A 23,627-nucleotide genomic window follows, 5' to 3' on the forward strand; every position below is an offset into this window, starting at 1 on the left:
TTCTCTTGGACCAACAGACTCTAACACCTCTTCTGGAATTGATTCCAACCGATGATGAGCTACATCTGGCCTGTGAAATGAAAATAGCAAAACCTTTGATTGAGTCCAAGTTAAGTGGATCTACATCATCTGCTCAGTCAACTTCTGCCAAGATGAATGATGCTGTGTCAGTGTTCCATAATTTCAGAGGTGGATTTCCCCTTTTTAAAAACAAAGTGTTTTCCTTTATATAGGCAATGAAAGCAAAAAAAAAAAAAAAAAAATGCTGTGTGTGAAAATGCATTTTGGCTCCTCTATATATTTGGAAACAAAAACCTTAAAATAATCCTATTTTAGCCTTTTTTGTTTCTCTTGGATCTCCGCCATTCTGGCCCTTATCAAGTTGCACAAGGGGGCACTGTAGCCGTGAAATTCCGGAGAAGTGATTCATTTCCTTGCTTCCCAGTATCAGAAGAGTCTAAACAGGAACAAGAATGTGATGGAAAAGGAGTGAGCCAATAACTTTCAGAGGCTGTGAGTGTTTCCCAGTTGTTTTAACTCCCAACTCAGATTCAAAAATATTTACTCAAAAATGGTGGCAAGAAGCAGAGAGAGAAAGGGAAGAAACTTGAAGTTTATTTTACAAATTTGTCCGGTTTCCCACATAGAAGAGCAATAAACACAGAAAGGACAATGAGCTGAAAATGGATATTTTGAAACTTGGGGAATCACCCAGCTTTGGGAACAGAGGCTGTGGTGGAGGCTGCAATTCCAATCCTAAAGTCTAAAGCCCATTCTGAGCCTAGCTGATCTCCATGGGGAGAGAGGGAGGCTGGGAGTTTTGATGTGATGACTGCAAAAGCATCATAGTAAGTGTTTGGGATAATTTAATAGGATGTGTTGTCATGTTGGGATTACTGTTACAACCCCTATACCCATAGGTCCTGCCAACCTATGATACAAATGATGCTATATTTACATTAATTTCCAAGTTCTATCTGCATAGTGACCCCATCAGACTAACGTTAGGTTTCTATCTCTGTAGAGATTTTCTAGGTTACTTATGGGATGTTGGGCATATTCACACTAATTTGTATCACCAAGGCACGATGTAGGTTTTTACTTTCTGGTTTTGTGTTCCTGTATAGTTCTTGAAGAGCCTCTAATGCCATTTTCCTCTTCTCTCCCTCCTCAATTAACTTCACCACCAGCCAGAATACAAGAGATTCTTCAGTTGTCTTGTAAAGGCTGAACAGTCACAGTAACATTTAACTCTAAATAGCTCCTTCTGTCACTCGCCTTAATTTAACTTGAGTTCACTATATTCATTTTCTTAACCCCTCTCTGTACTGCAATAAATTATCTAACAACAAGTAAGTAAAAATAGACCTGAGAAGTCAGTGAACTGTGCTGAAAAGAAACTAGTTAATGAGCTGCAGGCTGAGGTTAATCGGGGCTTGGAAAATTAAAAACTTAATTTAAAATGTATAAATTACATGTATACAAACTATAACATACTACTAAATTCACATACAAAGTGTATAAATTTATTTTTTAAGTAATGATTAAGCTGAAGAAATGCAAACTCATCACCGGGGTCAATAAAAAGCAGAATTGCCAATGTAGAAAATAGAGCCTGTAATAGGGAGGATAAACTTGAAATACTTTCTTAGAACTCAGAGAAAAAGTCAAAAAATAAAAATAAAAGTGATGGGACAATTTTTTAAGATATAGTCTGGAGACTCAATACACAAAAACTGTTTCTGAAGAAAAAAAAGATGAACTAAATATCAGTAATTATGGCATAATAATGGAAGTTCCTGAGCTAAAGGAAGACAAGAGCATGCACACTGAAAGTTCCCATCATGAAACAGGTAAGTTTAATGAGAAGTGGCATATACCAACACATTTCCTACTGAAATTTTTGGACTGCCAGGAAAATGAAAATATTCTCTAAAGACTCGTGCAGTAAAAACAGCTTATCCGTAAAACCACTACAAACCTCACCTGCAATATATGGGTAGGAAGAAAATCAATAGATGTTTATAATGTTGGTAGGGAAAAGCTAACTCTATAAATTAAATGCACAGAAATAGCAGCAAAGACTTTATCAGGTCTACATGAATTCAGAAAATAAACGTCCGTGTATACTTCTTTAAAATACTATGTGAAGGGACACTCTAACTTACCCAAATGTAAATAAACATTAAATAATAAAAATGGGGGAGTTGTAGCAAACAAAAAAGCCTCAGAATTGAATATAAAAGCAGTTAAACAGTTTATGTAAACAATTATTGTAAATACAATGTAAAACTTCAGAAGTTAAACATATACTTAAAAGATACAATAGATGACGTTTTTTAAAAAAATGAGTAATTCCTAGTTTTAAAAAGTCTCAGATATTATCTACAAGAGATTGGAAGTGTATAAAGAAGTGGTAGGATGAGCTGAAAGGGAAGAGTGTTCTCTTTACAATGACATCTATTGAAAAATATAAATGTAAATGTATTTTTTAATACCAAAAGCTAATCTAGTTTAATTCAACAGAATTTATCTTATAAATCGGAAGAACAAAGTGAAGATGAAAATATCAAAGAAAAGATAATCAAACCAAACCAAATCAAAATATTTAGAAAAAGTAACTTAGCAAAAGATAGACTGGAGAAGTAACAAAAGGCAAGCACCAAAATACCCCCAAAACAAACAAAAAAAAATAGAAGTCAAAAACAGTATGACGAAAGTAAAACCCCAAAAGCTTACTATTATAAAAAATATAGGGCATTCCCTGGCAGTCCAGTGGTTACAACTCTGTGCTTTCACTGCCCAGGGTGTGGGTTTACTCCCTGGTCAGGGAACTAAGATCCCACAAGATCCCTCAAGCTGTGCAGTGCGGCCAAAAATAGACAAATAAATAAATAGGCTAAACTCCCTTCTTAAAATACAAAGTTTATAAATTGAATAAAAATATATTAGTGTTTAAAATACAAACTGTAAATTTAGACACTTCTTTTGTGCTTCAAGTTCTCATATGTAAAATGAGAATTAAGAAGTAAGTAAATTATAGGATTTGTTTCTGGAGCATGGCCAGCGCTCAATAAAGATTAGTTAGTATTTTTATTGATGATTATTACAATTATTATATATCTTTTATAAGAGAATCACATAAAATGAGAGTAAAGCTATTTAACTGTGTATTTTATATATCAGGCAAATAAACATACAAACAAGTAGTGGTAGCTGGGAAATGCAAATTAAAATAACAATGAGAAACCACTACACACCTTTTAGAATGGCCAAAATCCAGAACACTGACAACACCGAATGCTGGTAAGGATGTGGCACCACAGGAACGCTCACCCACTGCTGGCGGGACAGCCACTTGGGAACAGAATGTGGCGGCTTCTTACAAAACTCAACAACTCCTGCCTTATGATCCATCAACAGTGCTCCTTGGGATTTACCCCAAAAGACTGAGAACTCTATGTCCACACAAAAGCCTGCACAAGGATGTTAATAGTAACTTTATTCACAATTGTCAAAATTTGGAAGCAACCAAGATGTTCTTCAGCAGGTGCATGGATAAATAAACTGTGATACACCCATGCAGGGGAAGATTATTCATACTAAAAAGAAGTGATCTGTGAAGCTATGAAAAGACATTGAGGAACCTTAAATGCATATTACTAAGTGAAAGAAGCCAAACTGAAAAGCCTACATACTGCATGGAAAAGCTATATGACATCATGGAAAAGGCAAAACTATGGAGACAGTAAAAAGAGCAGTGGTTTCTGGGGGGGGGGAGTATGAATAAGCATAACACAGAGAATTTTTAGGGTGTAGATACTCTGTATGATATTAAATGGTGGATATATGTCATTATGCATTTGTCGAAACCCATGGAATATACAACACCAAGAGTGAACCCTAATGTAAACTGTGGAATGAGAGACCAGCAATGGTGAGCCACAGCCCTTGGTCCGAAGTTCAAGCTGGTTTTCTGGGCTGAACAAAATAGGTTGTAGGACTTTCAAGAGAGTGGAGGGGTAACACATGGAGGTCACCTTCCTCCCCACAAATACATCAAAAATACATCTACATGTGAAACAAATCCTACAGAACACCTACTAAATGCTGGCAGAAGACCTCAGACTTCCCAAAAGGGTCTTGGTGCTCCAGCCAGCTGTCAGGCTTGAGCCTCTGAGGTGGGAGAGCTGAATTCAGAACACTGGACCACCAGAGACCTCCTAGCCCCATGTAATATCAATTGGCAAGAGCTCTCCCAGAGATCTCCATCTCAATGCTAAGATCCAGCTCCACTCAATGACTAGCGAACTCCAGTGCTGGACACCCCATGCCAAACAACTAGCAAGACAGGAACACAACCCCACCCATTAGCAGAGGGGCTGCCTAAAATTATAATAAGTGCACAGACACCCCAAAACACACCACCGGACATGGTCCTGTCCACCAGAAAGACATGATCCAGCCTCATCCACCAGAACACAGTCAACAGTCCCCTCCACCAGGAAGCCTATACAAGCCACTGAACCAAACTCACCCACTGGGGGCAGACACCAAAAACAAAGGGAAGAAAGAACCTGCAGCCTGTGAAAAGGAGACCCCAATCACAGTAAGTTAAGCAAGATGAGAAGACAGAGAAATACACAGCAGATGAAGGAGCAAAGTAAAAACCCACCAGACTAAACAAATGAAGAGGAAACAGGCAGTCTACCTGAAAAAGGATTCAGAGTAATGATAGTAAAGATGGTCCAAAATCTTGGAAATACAATAGACAAAATGCAAGAAACGTTTAACACGGACCTAGAAGAACTAAAGAGCAAACAAACAATGATGAACAACACAATAAATGAAATTTAAAATTCTCCAGAAGGAATCAATAGCAGAATAACTGAGGCAGAAGAATGGATAAGTGACCTGGAAGATAAAATAGTGGAAATAACTACTGCAGAAAAGAAAAAAGAATGAAAAGAATTGAGAGGTTTCCCTGGTGGCGCAGTGGTTGAGAGTCCACCTGCCGATGCAGGGGACACGGGTTCGTGCCCCGGTCCGGGAAGATCCCACAAGCCGTGGAGTGGCTAGGCCCGTGAGCCATGGCCGCTGAGCCTGCACGTCCGGAGCCTGTGCTCTGCAATGGGAGAGGCCACAACAGTGAGAGGCCCACGTACTGCAAAAAAAAAAAAAAAAAAAACCACCACCAACAAAAAAAACCAGACTAATCACAAGCACTGAAATTGAAACTGATTAAAATTTTTCCAACAAGTAAGTCAGAAAGAGAAAAACAAATACCGTATGCTAACACATATATATGGAATCTAAAAAAAAAAAAAAATTGGTTCTGAAGAACCTAGGGGCAGGACAGGAATAAAGACGCAGATGTAGAGAATGGACTTGAGGACATGGAGAGGGGGAAGGGTAAGCTGGGACGAAGTGAGAGAGTGACATGGACATATATTCACTACCAAATGTAAATTAGATAGCTAGTGGGAAGCAGACACATAGCACAGGGAGATCAGCTCGGTGCTTTGTGTCCCCCTAGAGGGGTGGGATAAGGAGGGTGGGAGGGAGATGCAAGAGGGAGGGGTATGGGGATATATGTATACGTATAGCTGATTCATTTTGTTATACAGTGAAACTAACACACCATTGAAAAGCACCAACTAACACCAACAAAGATGTTAAAAAAAAATAGATAAATAAAAATAACGTAAACTGTGGGCTTTGGGCCATGATGATATGTAGGTTCATCCTTGGTAAAAAAGGTACCATTCAGAGAGTGACGTTAACTCCGGGAGTGCTATGCATGTGCGGGGCAGGTGGTATGTGGGAAATCTCTGTACCTCCCCCTCAATTCTGTTATAAACCTAAAACTGCTCTAAGAATTAAATCATAAAAATAAGAGTTATGGTAGAAATATTTTAATTAGAGAAGAAGAATGGCCTGGTATATGAGTTTTCAGCTCTGCTCCTGGGAGCCCTTGGGGTTTCACAGGCCCACTGAGACAATTATGTTCTCAAAAGACAAAACTATAAAGAAGATAAAGACATAGAGCCCAACTCCATGTAGAAAAGCAATACCTGCAAACAACAATAATCCAAAAACAAAACAAAATGTAAAGCACCTCATTGACATAAGTTCTGAAAAATGGTAGAAGTAAGTTAATTGAACTTTCTGAGAATAGGTTTTCTCATCTACAAAGTGGACAAATATAACCTAGGGTTATCTTGTAGATTTTCTTATATACTGAATGTAAAAGGCATGATACAGCACAGATATCCAATAACTACTGGCTTCTTCTCTGTCTCCCCTACATCAGAAATTAAATGGTTTACTTCTAACAGTGGCCAGATTATATGCTTTGAATCATCCTCCCTCAATCTGTTATTCATATGCATCGTTCCTGTATACTCAAGAAATACTACATTTTCATTTTTGCCTAAACGACAAGAAAAATGTCTGGCAAAACTAAATTACAAAAGCGTATCAATGCCAAGCACAAATGGCTGTTAGATCATCCACAGTTTGTGATAGTCTGCATCATCCATCGGCACAGAGGATTGGGAATTGACTCTTTGCATATTGTTGCCTAATGCATACAAATTCCCTTCAGCTTGAACCTTCTGTGCCAGTTAAGTGTCTGGATACTCTTTTTCTCCAGAACAACATTCAAATATACTAAAATAAAAAATTCTCACTGCATCTGGTTTAATTGGTGGGAAAAAGTTCACATGCAAATGCATATGTTGATCTTCAGTATCCCTGAACCTAAAACATGTGTGCATGACACCAAGCACTGAGAAGTGATGAGAAGATCCCTCACCCTCTGCCACCAGTGACCCCCGTTGACCTACGTCTGACATTCTATATGTTGTGCGTTGAGCAGGCTGTGACGGTAGGAAGGATGAGAAAGGGAGAAAGATGGACGTAAGGGAAGGATAAAACATTTTACTATTTTTCCCAGAACTTCCCCTTTTACCCCAAAGAGAAAACCTTACTGCTTTAAAGACAGAGATGCCAGACCTAATATTTATGCTTATGTATATTCAGCTTGGAACATCAATATGGACCAGCCATTCTTCATACATTCGTGTGTATATGTAAAAAGTGTCTTTTTTTTTTTGGTAGTCCTTGTCAGTAAATTTTAGAAATTACTTTTCTATTTTGCTTTGCTTAAAAAGAAACCCCATTTTTACAAAAGCCTTGTGTGGAAGCCTACATTAGTGGGTGGTTATTAAATCTGTATTTGGAGTTTATTTCATTCACAAATATACATTATAATATTAAAATGTAAATAAGAGTGAAATAGGCATATTGAGAGTTCAAGATTCATCAATGCAGAAAAAGCACAACCAAGAGTTAAAAATGACGCTAACAGGTGCATAATGGAGTTTTGATTTGGAAATTTCTCCATGGTATTTACCTATAAAACAAGGATTAAAAATTCTTCATCCTGGGCTTCCCTGGTGGCGCAGTGGTTGCGAGTCCACCTGCCGATGACGGGGACATGGGTTCGTGCCCCGGTTCGGGAAGATCCCACGTGCCGCGGAGCGGCTGGGCCCGTGGGCCATGGCCGCTGAGCCTGCGGGTCCGGAGCCTGTGCTCCACAACGGGAGAGGCCACAACAGTGAGAGGCCCGCGTACCGCAAAAAAAGAAAAAGAAAAAGAAAAATTCTTCATCCTTTCTTCAGTGAGTTGCTGCTTTGCTTTTGAATTTGCTAATATGCTACTCTTTGGACTGCGTATTTATCTACATGACAGCAAACATACAGATGAAAACCACAACATTCAATCATTCAGCTGTTTGTTAATATACATTTGGCATCACTTAGAAAAGAGTACCTAGAAATCATTAACTATTTTATTTAGATATTTGGCAATCTTAGGTATAGCCATAGTTACAATAAAATCTTGGTTTGATTATTCATTGCCTTTTCTTTTGTTTGGTATTTTGTACTCTGCTAACAACAGCTTTTTGTTTGATGTGTTTATTTTTTCCTGATTGTTAAATTACAAGTTTCATTTCTCTTTGTTGAGCTCTGACCTAAGTTTATGTCCATCAGTGTTTTGATTCTTCTTACTCTTGTTTCAGCTTTCTTAGATAAGGAACACGAATATTTTCCATACAGTCATGACTTTATTTTGTATGTTTTTCATTCATTCTTATATAAATGAATTGAATTGATTGATTTAATTTCCTAAAATAAATATAAAATAAGACAGTCAAAATTTTTAAATTTCAGTCAGTATTAGAAGACTTTAAAGAAAGGGGAGAGACCAATAAACCAGGGATTTGGGATAAGTGAGTTACTGTAATTGGCCCCACGTTCCCTAAGAGTGGAAGATGAAAGCAAAGACTGAATTGAGGGTGAGGAGATAGATGGTATTGCCTGAAAAAAAAAAAAAATCACACAAGTCCATTTAGGGCAGTGGTGCTCAAACGTTGGTTTCTCTGCCTCAGTACAACAAAGGGTTTCAGCACACTCAGCCTCACCAGTTGCTGTGCTTTGTTTATTACAGAAGGATGGGTGTCCTCCCAGCCCACCTCCAAGCCCACCACAAGAAAGAGTCAAGGCTCAGCAAAAAAAGTGATCTGCGCACTTACTCTTCAACAGAATGCAGTGCGTACATTAGTACCATCCAAAAGTTTTTTCTATGCATTCTGATGATTTAGTTCTGCACAGGGACACAGCTTAAAGGACCTAATACCCATCATATATCAAACATACCTCCTCTGTGCCAGACCAGCTAGCTGAGCATGTTCCATGCAGTGTCTCATTTAATTTCTACAATGTGTTTGTGAGCAAGCAGCCCCGTTTTATAAGGGAGGAAACAGGTTTTGAAGAGATCAGGCAACAGGCCCCAGATCACAAGCTAGCGGCAGGGAAATGGCAGAGCTGGTGTACAAACCCTGGGTGGCTGAATGTGTGTGAGGCTCTGCTGTGTGTTTGAGCCTCCTGAGCTCCACCTCCAGAGATTCCAACTCTAGAGGTTTAAGGTGGGACCTTGGAGTCTGCATTTTACTGCATCTCTGGGGATTCTCGAGTGCGGTAGAAGTAGGGCCAATACCCAAGCACCTTGACTCCCAAGCCCTTGCTATTTCCCACTCTGACTTTCCATCCAGAGGGCTCCACAGTTTCAGTGTGAAATTTTTTAAGGCAGGTATGAGAAATCTTCCACGTAGACATCATACATCGTGTTGAACTCACTGAGTTTTTAAAAAACATTTTGATAATGATAATAGTAACTGCAGCTTTTAGGACTCTCTTAAGTGCAATAACACTCTGAGTGTTTCCCATCTATCATATCCTCAAACAGCCTCTCAGGAGCAGTCAGCCCTCTGTATTCGCAGATGTAGCACCTGAAGATACCAAGCACTGACTATGGGATTGGATCACCTGCAGATTTTGGTATCCCTGGCGGGTCCTGGAACCAATCCCCCATGAACACCTGGGGATGACTGTACAATTTTTTACCTATATTTCTCAGTTAGGAAACCAGGGAAGAACAAGCATTTGAAGAATAGTTTGGCTTCAGAGGCTATGCTTGTATATCTGTACGTGATACTGTTTCTGGGAGGCATTTGGCTGAGAAAAGCAAGTAGACGGTTAAGACTTTATGGAACTGATAAACTTTCCTTTGGAGTTTGCTTACTGTTGCAGTGAGAGCTACCAGAATGGGCCACCAGACGGTGGACAGACAGTTGCTCAGAGGGTGTTTCAAGGAGGAGTTCAAGAGGAACATTGTAATATCAAAACTTCTCCTTAAATTGGTAAATTCTGTGAGTAGTTAGGGGTCAGCCTAACAACAGCCTCAACCATGAAAATTATTCTCTTGCAGGGTGGAATATAACACTTAGGACTTCTACTAAGTTTGAAAAAGCCAAGAAAGGAAAATTTTCCTCAAGCAAAATTAGTACGGTCAATCTTATTAGTTTTTTAATTTGCATTGAAACTTAGATACATAATAAAATACACCATTAAGTGGGTTACCAATCTATATCTATGTCAACCTGGCTGAAAATTGGCTCCAAGTTTTCCCTCTTCTTTTACTTATATTCATTTCTTCATCCTGCCAACATCTGACCACTGGATCTGTTAAAGAATGCCTGACTCGTCTTTGCATCCCTAGAAATAAGAAGGTGTTGGTATAAAACAGGCACTCTGTAAGTGTTTACTGAATTGTACTAAGTGTCTGCAGTACAATTTACCCCATGATAAATATATATATATATATATGCAGATACTAAAATGTATATTCTCTGCTCTCGAGTTGCTTATAATTCACCTCAACCCCAGATATTTTCATCAGGCAATGCTAGATCTTCAGTTTTCAAATGAAGATTGATTATGAGATTAAATGATTGGATAAAGGACTAAATTACTGAATCTCAAATGGAATTTGGTGACCCTCTAGTTCAGAAGTTTGCAAACCGCTTTTTAGTGGCCAAGCCTTTTTCCAAACAAAATTTTATACAGAATTCTAAAATATTACTCAGCTAAATCTGGCCAAAGAGTACATGGAAGTAATCCTTTCCCTGGGTCTCTGAGGAGCTTCACTGTTCAAGCCAAATTTCCTCATTGTGCAGTTGAGAAGAGTGAGGCCAAGAGAGGTTAAGAAACTGACTTCCCAGGTTACAGTGCTAGTTAACTAGAGAGCTGAAAATAGAATATTACCTCCCAATTCTTTCTGTCAGAACTCAGACTAGTTAGGAGAACAGTGAAGTCCAAAATAGGCTTTGGGCGAGACCCAGTACTGCAAGTACAGGCAAATCACCTGTGTCAATCATGGGCAAGTGAGGGTGACATGGGCCATGAACATGAAGAGGCCAAATGATGAAGGGACAATTCCCAGGACAAGAGACTCAGGTGTGATCTGAGAAGAGACTTGGCCAGGCTTGGAGACTTCTCTTGCAACCTAAAAACATGTGTAGGAGACTCATGGGTGGTGATCATTGAAAACTGCCTTTTATGAATGTTCTAGCCCTGACGGCAGCCTGCTGGTCATAGAATCACATTAAGTCGAAAATCCAAGACTTTTCAGATTTTGTGCTTTAGGGGTATACGTCCTGAAGTGTGTACGTTTCTAAATTATAAGTTGTAAAACTTAACCCCAGACAGATGTCCCTCCTTTGACCTGAATGTGGGAATCTTGCAGTTTCTGCTAAGGACCAGTTGCCTCATCTGTCTCCTTCTTCTTTTTTTTCTTTTTCCAGCTGTCTTCTTTCTGACACCTTGTAGCCTGTAAGCTCCCTTTAGCCTTTTACCTGATATGCTTCTTCTCACTTGCCTTTAATTTCTACTTTTTCCCTGTATCTTCCTGATTCTCAAAGCCAAAAGAGGGTCACTGTGTAACCTTGTAAAATGCTCCCAATTTATCAGTGCCTCACTGGCTATTTTTCAGAATAAAGTTGATCTTAAAAAAATGTGTGGGCAACTGAGGAATCCTGGCTTTTATTTTAATAATTAATTTAAGAATATTTTTATTTTAATAATTAAGATTAAGCACTTTTAGATTCTCCAGTTCCACCCTATTATAAGCCATGATAGAGATCTGCTGGAGAAGCAGCTCCTGATAAGCCATTTGTTCCACGATAGTGATATTCAGGAGAAGTCCAAGACGGCTCCAGAATCCCTGAAAGCCTTCCTTTCTGTAGTTGATTGAGTTGTCCTTCCAAATCAGGGTTAAGGCCCCTGGCATGGCAATTGCAGAGAAGAAGAGCATCTGCTTGCAATAGACCTGGCTGACGGATGGATTCTGGAATTTAATTTCTACTGCTGCCAATCTCCTGACCTTCAAAACACAAACATCGATCCTATCTGATGAGGTAGAATGCACATCATACCATCTCGGGGAGGAAAGAAATAATGGAGAAATATAGTCACTTATAAACCAGATCAACTGTGGATATTAATTTATCTGCAATTATTACTATTTCTGTTTTTTTAATTATAGGGAGAAATGTAGACAAAACATGAGTATGAGCACTGTAAAGTTCACATTCGGGGAGCCTGGCTTCTAATCCTGTTTCCATCATTACTACCTGATTTTATTACAGCCTGACTTTTAACTTTTCTGCCTATGAAATGTACGCAATAGTGCATCAAAAAGTTGTCACAATAATAAATACAATAAGCTTTAAGAACTAAAAACCTATAGAATGCCCAGACATTAATAAACTCTGCTCTTCCTCACTGCGCCGCAAAGCTTCTGGACCCAGTCAGGTATGACACCCACGTCAAGAGTCCTGGCTCACTGTATACTACATATCCTTGGGCAAATCACTGAGTCTGGATGAGCATATCTGATATCTATAACTCGTTCAGAAACAATTTCTATCCCGTCTACCCTTATCAAACAAGTAAATGCATGTAAAATTACTCTGTCAAATGTGAAGTGATATATGTTACAAAAGGTAACATACCTTTTATTTGCCCAGTGTATGATCATTATTTTGATTTTATATCTCACCAATTGGTGAGAAACTAATAAATATATTGTTTGCCCAGAGTATGATTGCCCAGAGTATGATCATAATTTTGATTTTATATCTCACCAATTGGTGAGAAACTAATAAATATATTATTTGGGATGTTATTCTAAGGGGGAAAGTTAATTTATTCCTGACTCTTATATTCTACCATCCTCTTCTACATTCTCAAGACACAATGGCTCAATAGTGTTTAAGGAAAAGGAGAAAATTCTCTCTCTTTACTCCTCCCAGTTTCTCTGAAGGAGGCTAAGAAGTCCCCAGAAAACTACTCAGCCAATCTCCTGTATGATGGCGTATTCCTGGATGCTTGAAACTGAATAGAGAAGAGAGTCAGAAGTTAGGGGTACACTATATGGGAATAAGGAGCAGAAAATCTACAACTCAGCAGTCTGTTTCCAGGGTGTCGGCAGCCAAGTTCATGACCAGCCCACTCGTGTCTTGTATGGAGACACTTACCTCCCTCTACTACATCTTCTTTCCTCAGGGTTACAACCGCCTGCTCTCCACTTTTGACAGATGACCAGACTTATTATAACGGAAGCCATGTGCTGGACACGTTTGTGGTATGAAGGGTTCAAGTTATTCTTTTGGCCACACTGAGAAATGTGGAAACTGGGCATCCTAGTTGATTGGCAATAGTTCCAAATTGTCAAGTGCCCAGGGTATGATATGACAGAAGGACGTTTTATTGAGAGGAATAAAAAGACCACAAACATTTTGTATCTGTAACTGGTAAATGGCAATTACTTCAAGTCTCACCAAAACCCAAAATGTTGCTTGTAGAGGCTAGATATCTGAAAGCTGTTTTATTCCTGAAAAGCCCTAGTATTTTTCACTTCTGTTCATTTCAACAAATATTGATGGACATGTAGCATGAAGTAGTCCCTGATGGTATGAAGAATAGACGGTCTTGTTCTCCTGGGGTTTGTAACATGGAGGATTACGCTCTGTTGGTGTGAAAATTCCACTGGGTTGATCTGACCTCTTATTTCTACCTGAGTAGCAGAGAAGAGCACTTCCACCATCATGTTCTTTCCATGTTATTGCCCCTGCTTTTAGATGGCTGCTTTTGTTGGTTCAGTGGGCGGAGGGGGGGCACATATATGACCTCAACGAGTGTGTACGTGCGTCGGAACCCCTGCAGGGATTTTCCAAATGTTTCATGGTACTTTAGGATACTAACACAGTTAACGAAAGGCTGAGGCTTTCCATCACCTCTACGTCTCTGTAACAATGGGACAAGTCCTGTGCGATACCCAACCATACTACTGCCTCTCGAGAAGGCTTGCCTGTTTGCTGTGTTTCTGAAACCATTTGGTGTTCTTATTGGTTTACTTTGTAGCAGAGTGACCTTAGGTAAATATAATCTTTACTTGTGTAGCTTGTCCAAGAGGAACGCGATCCAATCCGTTAGCAAATCCCGTCAGTTCTACCTTCAAAATATATCCTGAAATGATCAATTTTATCTCCTTCATCCTTCTTAACACAGCCCTAGCCACCGTAATGTCCTGTCTAAAAAAATAGCAATCATTTCTTACATCTGTCTTTCCTGTTCTCCTCCCGCCCTGGCCATATTACAAGTCTGTGCTCCACATAGCAGCCTAAATGATGTTTGTAAAATGCAGACAGATCCTGTCACTTCCCTGCTATCCGTCTTTCAATGGCATCCCATCAGGGAGTGGGACTGAATTCCACAAGGGGTGGTGGGAAAGGAGGTGAGAAAGTCAGCCTGGAGTCAGGTTTGCTAAACCTCGTTTCCTCCCACTCAATGCTCACCCACTCCTGTCCCGGCTGTTACTTCAGTAAGCAAAGTCAGCTCCCAGTCAGCAATTCTGAGCTTACTTTTCCTCTGCCTGGAGCTCTCTTCCCCCCTAATTCTCAGGCTTTGCTTTCTCACTCCCATCCATTCTGCTCAAACGTCCCTTTGTCAGACCTTTCCCACCCCTATCTGAATATCAACTTCCCACTGCCACCACCCTTAATTTTCTTATTCTGCAGTCCTGCTTCATGGAATTTAAAACTGCCCGACATTATAGAATCCATTTATCTATCTGTTTCCTCCACTAGAATGTAAGCTCCAGGAAAGCAGGAATATTACTTTGTTCACTACTGCTCAGAAGAGGGACTGACACAAGGAAGGTGTCCCATAAATATTTTTCGAATGAATGAATCCTATTTCCTCCTCACCAAAAATTATGAGATAATCTCAGCAGAAGAGGCACCCAAGATTCATAAAGGTTAAATCATTTGCCGTTCAATACGGAACGGATCCGAAGTATAAATGCAGTGCCTCCTGATGTCGAAGGAGGTTCATTCTTCCGTAGTTCTTTGGATAAATACTTTGGACATCTATCCAGCAAACATTTATTAAAGAATAGATTTTAAATGTGTCTGGGAAAAATATCTCAATCAGATTTTAATTCTGTCACTTGAAATCTGAAGCAAAGAAATAACTTTTACAAATGATCAGCGTCCCTCGTAGAATTCTTCGGGATCACGGGTGCCAGGAGCATCAGGCATCAGCAGCCGGGATCTGTACGTAACGGCACATCCCTCCATCGGCTCTGGCCTTACCATCCCCTGCCCCATGCTCCTGCCCTAAACCGTAATCTTGCACCATAATTGGAAGTGGATATTTTAAGATAAAAGCTGTACCTGGCAAATAAAGAAACATATTTGTTCTAAGTTTAATTAAATAAGTCTGGGCAGCCTTTTTGCAATATGGAGATTAACTGTCAAATTTATGTTAATATGATCTCAGAGAATGAAGCTGCTATAAAAAGTTTTTCCCCTCACCCCTCACTTAAGCTCCTCATGTTGCCTTACTGAAGTTTCTTTAAACTGGTGGTGTCTTATTAAAATATCACTAGGTGAGTTCTGCAAGAACAAGGCAGCTAAAAATATCTAACAAATTCCAAATGTTCGTTAAAGACATCAATACAAATAAACTGAAATCGTATCTATTCTACAGAGAGGAAACTGTCACAATGGTCGAGTCTTCACCATCCCTTTGGACTCACTCAATGCCAAGCTCTCCTTTAGCTGATTTACACAGGATTATACAGATCTTCTGAGCACTCTCGGTGTAATACAAAGAGCCTTTGATTTCTCTGAGCATCCTTTCCTTTTTTTTTTTTTCGCATGTAAAAAAGATGTGCCACCCAATTTTTTTATTTTGTGATTTAAGAAAAAAACGCTAACAGTTTGAATCATGAATCCTGTTGTGGGGACTGAGTTAATTAAAAGCCTGATGTATACATACAGCTGATCCTACTCATCCTAATGAAGAACATTAATTCTAGGACATGTGTGGCTGTAGTCACATTGCTACAAATTACTGGACTCTTTCCTTTATCTGTTTCCAAGAAAGTCTCCCCCTGTTAGTTAGGAAAAAAGAAAAATATGACGCCTTAGTTCTGGGCAGCATAAATTACACGCATCAATCAGAAAAGCCTAAATTAAAATACACATTTGGCAAACAAATATGAATATGTTGATCTCATCTGTGAATCAAAATGATTTAGTGGCAGTGCTGACCCCTCCCCCCCGCTGTTCGACATGAAGGTCACTTGTGAGCAGCTTCTCTCTCATTGAGAAATGTTTTCGTGTCTTTTAAGCATGCAATTTTATACATGCCCTAATATTCAATCTAACTAGTGATTCCTACGTAGAGAGACTGATTTATTTTATAAAGAAAATATAGGCTCATAGTTATTTATGTAATCCAAAACACATAGTTAAATTAAAAAGTGGGGGAAAAAATACAGCGGTTTATGGTTCCTGGGCTGGGGATTCTCCAATGTGTTCATGATACTTTCTAATCTAGCAGAATACCATTGGTGAAATGGAACGTCACACCTTTCCGATATTGAGTGATCATAAATCAGTCTGTGCTTATCACCTAATGCATGCATTCTTGGAGCAGGGATGACTGCTTGAGAGATACCCATACATGGCAAACCTTAAGTAGAGATGATCTGGGGTCTTTCAGTCTGCCATTTCTCGACAATATCTGTAGGTGAAGCCAGCAGATTGAATAAGGCAGTGATCTCCCTGGACAGAAGTGTGTTTTATGTTATGACACTTATTTTGAATATTCATGTTGTATTTTCTTGCTAAGATTTCATTCTGATAACTACAACCATAGAATGGTCCCGTCTGTATTAAAGGAGAAGTATGCAACGCCTGCTTTTGATTGGTTGCAACTCAATACTGAGACCCCCCTCGCAGCTAAATGGAAGAAGGCAAACAACACAACTAAGATAAAACTACACAACGTGCGTGCTTTGGTCTGTAAAAATCACCCAAGGAACTCGTTAAATTACAGATTCCTAGGTCTCACTCCCCCAACTTCTAACTCAGTAGATCTGGAATGAGGCATAGGGTCTGCATTTCTCATTAGTTCTCCAGGTATTTCTTATTAAATGTTACTCAGAACAAACTTTGAGAAAGACTGCTGGAAAGATGGATGGGTGAAAAAAAAGACCAAGTTATATACATAATCAGTTTGTTCCGAGCAGTTTGACAGAAGATTATATTAAGAGATTAAATCCCGAGTTAAGGTGAGCAATTTGTACGATAGCAGAAAGCAGGGCTCTCAGAGATGTATTGTGACAGTTGCTTTACATTGAGGTTGGTTTTCCTGGAGGGGAGGAGGGCAGGGGAAGTAAGGGTTACCAGAAGGGCGCTACTCAGAAGGCACCTTTGAGCTACAACAGCCAAACCTCCCAGCTTTTTTTTTTATCAAACTCAATTTGAAATATTCGATTCTATTATCCCCACACCATGTGAACCAATTTTTGATTCAGGAAATATGATAGCTATGTTTCTTGGGCAAATTCTCAGACAGGCTATGTTTTGCATTCTAGGGTACTAATAAATAAGCGTGGAAACTTCTAGAAGAAAGAAATCCACTGAGGTAGGGTGAATGAATGATCATTACGTTTTACCTATTTTGGAAGGCGGAGGGACAACAGTTTTGTCTATTTCCTTCTATGATGTAATTGAGAAACATTGAAGTCTTCAGAAAAGTAAAATGATGTGACAAAAAAAGATGTCTGAGAAATATTGTATCTTAGGGAGGGAGAAAAAGAACGTAAGTCAATTTAACAAAGATCCGTGTTGACTGTTACGATGGCCAAGATGAATGGACTGGTTGCACAGCAGTCTGTTCATCTGGCTCAGATAGGCACTGCCAAGAGTAACTTGGGTACAGTTTTGCTCTGTGCTAATTAGAATTGGTCAAATGGTCCTCTGATGAATTTCCTCCCCTAGATAGTATTTGAGAGGATATACAACAACAAAGTAATTATTGGGGGTGCCAGTTATCCATAGGGGCGTCTATGCTGGATCCAGGTATGTAGAACCTGCTCTCAGATTCTTAGAAATTTTGCTCCCCAACTAGTGCAACCCCATTAAAAGTCCTCTTTCAGTGGGCACACAACCAATAGTGCATATGCTGATAGCATTTTCACATACAAATCTGATAGTTAGGCACGCCATTACCCAATTTACACATGCAAATGCAGTAATTGTGTGCACTGAGTGCTCGGGGAAACCTGGCACACACCCAAAATGGAGGCCTTTTCAAAGCATGGCCAACCCACCAAATTCTTCTTCCACAGCAACTCAGGGTACTGTCTTACCTCTACTATACAAAATTCTACGGGATTCTGGGAGAAAGGATATGTACTTTGTGGATTTCCCTGAGTGACTGAAACTTTTTATCTCATTTGATTTGGACATGTTTTAAGTTCTCTTTCTTTTTCTTCAGTTAATTGACTGTAGACTTCCTCTCCTTTGTAGTAATTCACCATTTCATTTCTCTGCTTTAAAAAAAAATCAACTCTAATTAGAAAGTACAAATTCTCTCATTATGACTTATTCTCATCTAGAACTTGAAATGAGAATGATTATGAATTGTTGTAATAAATGATTTGTACTTTTAAAAGAATGGAGATTACTGTTTACAGCTACGTGCACATGAGTTTACTCCAAGATGCATTTGATTATTCTAATTTACCGAGCTGCTGCAGAAGCAGCCGTTAACTATTTCCTGTTTCTTTGTTTATGTATTTCAGATATTCTGGGGCCTCTTGACTACTCAGGCAGTACAATGCAGGCAAGTAATTTAAAAAATATAAATAGGATTGAGTGTACTTGCTTTGCCACTGTTTCTCAAAGAGGGGAAGTCTGAGTCAGACATTGATCAAGGCAAGATTTTTAGATTAACCAAAGGTAGCAGAAAAATCACAATAAAGGAAATTTTACCAAAAGTGGAGAAATATTGATATTTTGAGAGGTAAAACTGTAATTGGAAATTATAACTTTTGTGTATTCATTCAGAGAAAAAATATACTCTGTGTTTACCACACTCCATAAACTGTTCTGGGTACCCTTTTATCTGCTAGCTGTCACCTCATCTCTCTGAACATTCTCTTTCATTTCTGTCTGCCCCTTAACTGATGGGATCCTCCAAAATTCAGCATTTCAGTCCTCAACTTTCTACTTATTTTACTGTCTCTTCACGAGAAGCTTCATCTTCATTTCTGACCTCCATACATATCTCTTTCTTCAGAATAGACTCCTCTTCTAAATTCCAAATCTGTATTCCAGAAGCCTTTTCATATTCCCATCTGAATATTCCAATATACAGCAATCTTAACAGATCCAAATAGGAATTTATATCTTCCTCAGACTTCATGCTAGAGTCAGCTTTTGGTCCTCTCTATCTTCAATTCACATATCCTATTGGTCCCTGAGTTCAGTAGTGCTGCTTTTAACTTACCATTTTATGTAACTTTATATAATAAATGTTGATAAATAGTCGCCTGTTTCCACATTGGATAGGACATGTCTTAAATCAGGAACTGCATTTTATTGATTGACTGTCAATGTCCTCTGATGTCCACTAAGAACACACCTGTGTTGAAGTTGGGTTTACTGCTATTTGAAGCTGGGTTTATTGCTATTTCAAAGAGGAAGAAAACTCACCATGGGGCATGTTGAAGTGTTAGGACTAACTATATATATCACATTGGGGTTTTTAGGTGCTTTTGGGGAGTACTTAGGGAAGCAAGTCTTTGTTTTGGATTTGATACTGACTTGAAATAGAAGTAATTCTGACTGACAATCTTAAAAGATCTCAACTAGAAGGAGGAAAATACAGACTGACATTAAAGCTGTAATTGCTAAAGTATCAGTGGTTACATATATTGGTCACGATAGGGAAATGCTTGATAATTTTGTGGTTTTAAAAAATGTTCATGTTTTGTTTGTGTTCAGACATGATTATGAAGTGCTCTTGCTTTTGTCTTGATCCCTTATGGTCGCAGAAGTGACCTGATCTAATATGGGTGTTTAGCGGAATTGCTTACATCTAACAGGTAAACACTAATGCCTAGCTGTGAGTGCCGGGCCAGCTCCTAGTTACACCAGAGATGGAGAGTTCCAGGCCAGGTTTCAGCTGTCAGGTCCTGCTTTTCTTTTTCAGTCCTCCTTTTTGACCAAGGAAAGAAAAAGACAGACCATGGGATATTAATCCATGATATTAAGATTTTCTCCGTTGCCAAGATGTTGTTGATCATGATAAGAGGGGTGTCCAGAGAGCAGAGTCAATCCTTGTACAAGGGCTAATCCATCATTTTCCTTCTACTGGAGGATGAGATGTTGAGTTACCCTCAACATAGGGTATGCTGTAGCTTTTAAGATGACTACTTAGATGGATGTTTTAGAAAGGCAGCTTCTACCTATTGGTGACAAAACCTTAGGTATCATATAAGTCTATTGCATTAATTAGTCATCTCAGCTTGAAAAGGGGCAGAGTCTACAACTAATTCCTAAAAGCCTGAGAAATTCTCTTAACAAAGGAGATAACTTGTGCATCCTAGAAAGGATTCGTCTTAATACCGTGAAGGCTAATGACAGAATTTTGGGCCTTGGAAGTTTAGTATATTATTTAATATTATGTACAGTATAATATAATATAATATATAATGCAGTGTAACACGCATAGCGCAAGTGTATCATATGTTTCAAAATAAAAAATTAGAAAAAAATCCATTGATTTGTATACACATTTGTATATTTCTATAGCTTCTCTACCTACTTTAAATAATCATTTATACAGATTATCTTTAATAAAAGTAATTATTTAGGGGCTTCCCTGGTGGCACAGTGGTTGAGAGTCCGCCTGCCGATGCAGGGGACATGGGTTCGTGCCCCGGTCTGGGAAGATCCCACATGCCGTGGAGCAGCTGGGCCCGTGAGCCATGGCTGCTGAGCCTGCGCGTCCAGAGTCTGTGCTCCGCAACGGGAGAGGCCGCAACAGTGAAAGGCCTGCGTACCGCAAAAAAAAAGTAATTATTTAGGGGAAAAAAGCAATTTTTTTCTCTCCAAACACAAGAGAAAACCAGGGAACAAAAATTTGTGAAAGTGTTTAGCTATTCTTTTACATGAACACTTATTTAAGAAGGCAAAAATAAACATATATAAAGCATCAAAATTATTTGCGTATTTTGTTAATCTATTGCCATTTTTAGAAATAAGAGTAAATTAAAATTAGGTTCAACTAACCAATGTTTGTGTCTGTGGCTTGTTTAGAAATTTTATGGGCTTCCAAAGATTACTTATTAATTAACTTAATCATGAGTCTAAGATCTAAATTTAGTTAAGTATCTGAAAATTACTAATTTTAGTTAACACCTTAAATCATATGATTTGTAGGATTGTAAGAATTTCATACAGTTAAACCTTTAAAAAGTTATTCATCATTATCATTCCATTTAGTTGATTACAATTTAATACATATAATTAAAAATTTTAAACAAGCTATGAAAACAGTGACATTCTACTTAATTCACCAAACTAATGCAGGATATTTAGGAAGGTTAAATCTTGAGAAATTTATGGTGGTGACATTATTCTTATACAGTAAACTAATTTTTTAAAGCCTTTGAATCATACTAAAGTACATCTTTTATCTTAGAACTAAAGCTTTTTCTTATAACTATAGTAACAGGCTACTATATAAATATACATAAATAGAAACACGAAATACATAAAGAGAAACACAAAATAAAACACAAAGGGAAACACAGCTTAGTAACTAATTTTTCCTTTCTTTGGGACATTTTAGACTATTTATCTGGACTAAATATTTGAGTAAGCACTTAACTGACTTTTTATAATCAGTTAACCTTGAATGTTTCCTGAGAGAGTAGAAAAAGGAGGAAGAGGAATAGAAAACAAATGAGAGGGAGTCAGCTTCATAAAAAAATATGAAATTATTGCTGTAAAAAGTAATTATATGACATGATTGTCTATGTAGGGAAAAAATAAAACAATCAACAACAACAGCAACAAAGACTGCTGGAACTACTAGGTGATTATAGCAAGGTTGCAAGATAGAAGATTAATATACAAAAGCAATTACGTTTCCTCTGTAAAAATATCGACATACATACACACAAAAGAGAATGATGTACAGCTGATTTAGACATAGCCTGGGCTCTTGACAATTTCATCACAATTTAATTACAATTAAAAAGCCATCATTTAATAATTCCTCAATTAAAAAAAGAAACAACAATAGCAGCAAAAATCAGCAGAGAAGGGTGTGTCTCCTTTCCTAAACAAAGTAATCTTTTAGGCAAACGAGAGAGCTTCCTCATGAAAGCATCTTTGCTTTCTGTTCTAAGCTAATGTCAATTTAATAATCTCTTTCCTATCAAGAACCCCCCAAAGTGGCCACTGAAATTCCAAATTGTCCCTGGTGCTATTGTGACCCTTAAAGAGAGAGGCATGCCAGTTAGCATCATTGTGAGAAAACATGGAGGAAGCAGGTGTTTGACCTGGAAGAGGCAGAGTTTTAAATTGAGAAGGTCCCATCAGAACCGTACATAGTGGGTGCCTTGTACATTGCGAGTCATCATCAAACAGCTGTGGGTCTGATTTGAGAAGGCAGACAAATACTGAACTGACAACAAAAGTTATGAAATACTGAAGTTATGTTCTTCTTACTGTTTAAAAGTATTTGCCAGGAATTATTCATATAAGAAAAGTTTAGAATTTTCATTTCTATCTACCCCTGAGAAATACTAACTGAAAGTTAATTAAATAAAAAGAATATTGCCAGCCATGCCAGCTCTGTGAAGACATAGAAAAAGATTGTTTTGTTCATTGAGCTGTAGCCTAGAGGGGTGGCAACTCACTCACACCTTCTTATCAGCAGCAATAAATTGTCAGCCTCAACCCACTATAATTCTCCTGGGTGAGTGCCGTTACACGTTTGTTACTTGGATGCAGGTTTCTTCCATGGAAGTGTAACTAGAGAACTAAGCTGCTATATCAGGCTCAAAATGGAGAGCCTATCTTCAGAGATTTTTAACTAGTTTATTTTCATTTTGAAAAATACATCAGGGAAAACTGAGGCTAATATAAAAGAAGAAAAAGAATTGTATTAAAATAACTACAATGATAGATACATGTATATGTATAACTGAATCATTTTGCTCTACACCTGAAACTAACACAACATTGTTAACTAACTATACTCCAATATTAAAAAAAAAATTTAATAAAGGAAAGTAAATAAATAAAATGCCAAAGCAAAGTAATGCTATGGGGAAAAATAACTACAATGGGACTCATACTCGTGGTATAGACACTCAGGTTGATAGAGTGAGAATGACAAAGTTATTTTTTTCCATCTTGAGACTGAGACACAATGAACCATTGAGGCATCCTTGGGCAGAGAGACAGTGACTGTGGTACACTAGAATTGAACAGGTTTGATAGATGGCTATTGGGGTGCTATTAAGTGGCCAAAGAAAGTGTCCAAGGGTTAAGGTAAATTTAATACTAATTCAGTAATTCAAGTAGCATTGTGGTTTGTAAAGGTGGCAGCAAGGTCACAAGAAAGTGTCACCCACGGATGAGAATCAGTAGGGGGCTGTCACCATCTGGCTTCACCCATCAGAGCAGCAGCCTCCAGTGACTCAATGAGTTACAGACCTGAGTTGTCCAAACAAAAGTGAGAACAAAGCTGCAAGCCTTGCCATTGGCTGCCTGTGGATGGGGAGAGCTGGGACTCGATACCTTGATTCAGTGGCGGCTCCCTAGCCCAGTGTGGGGAACCGAG

The sequence above is a fragment of the Globicephala melas genome, chromosome 17 (genome assembly GCF_963455315.2).
Source record: "Globicephala melas chromosome 17, mGloMel1.2, whole genome shotgun sequence".
Lineage (NCBI taxonomy): Eukaryota > Metazoa > Chordata > Mammalia > Artiodactyla > Delphinidae > Globicephala > Globicephala melas.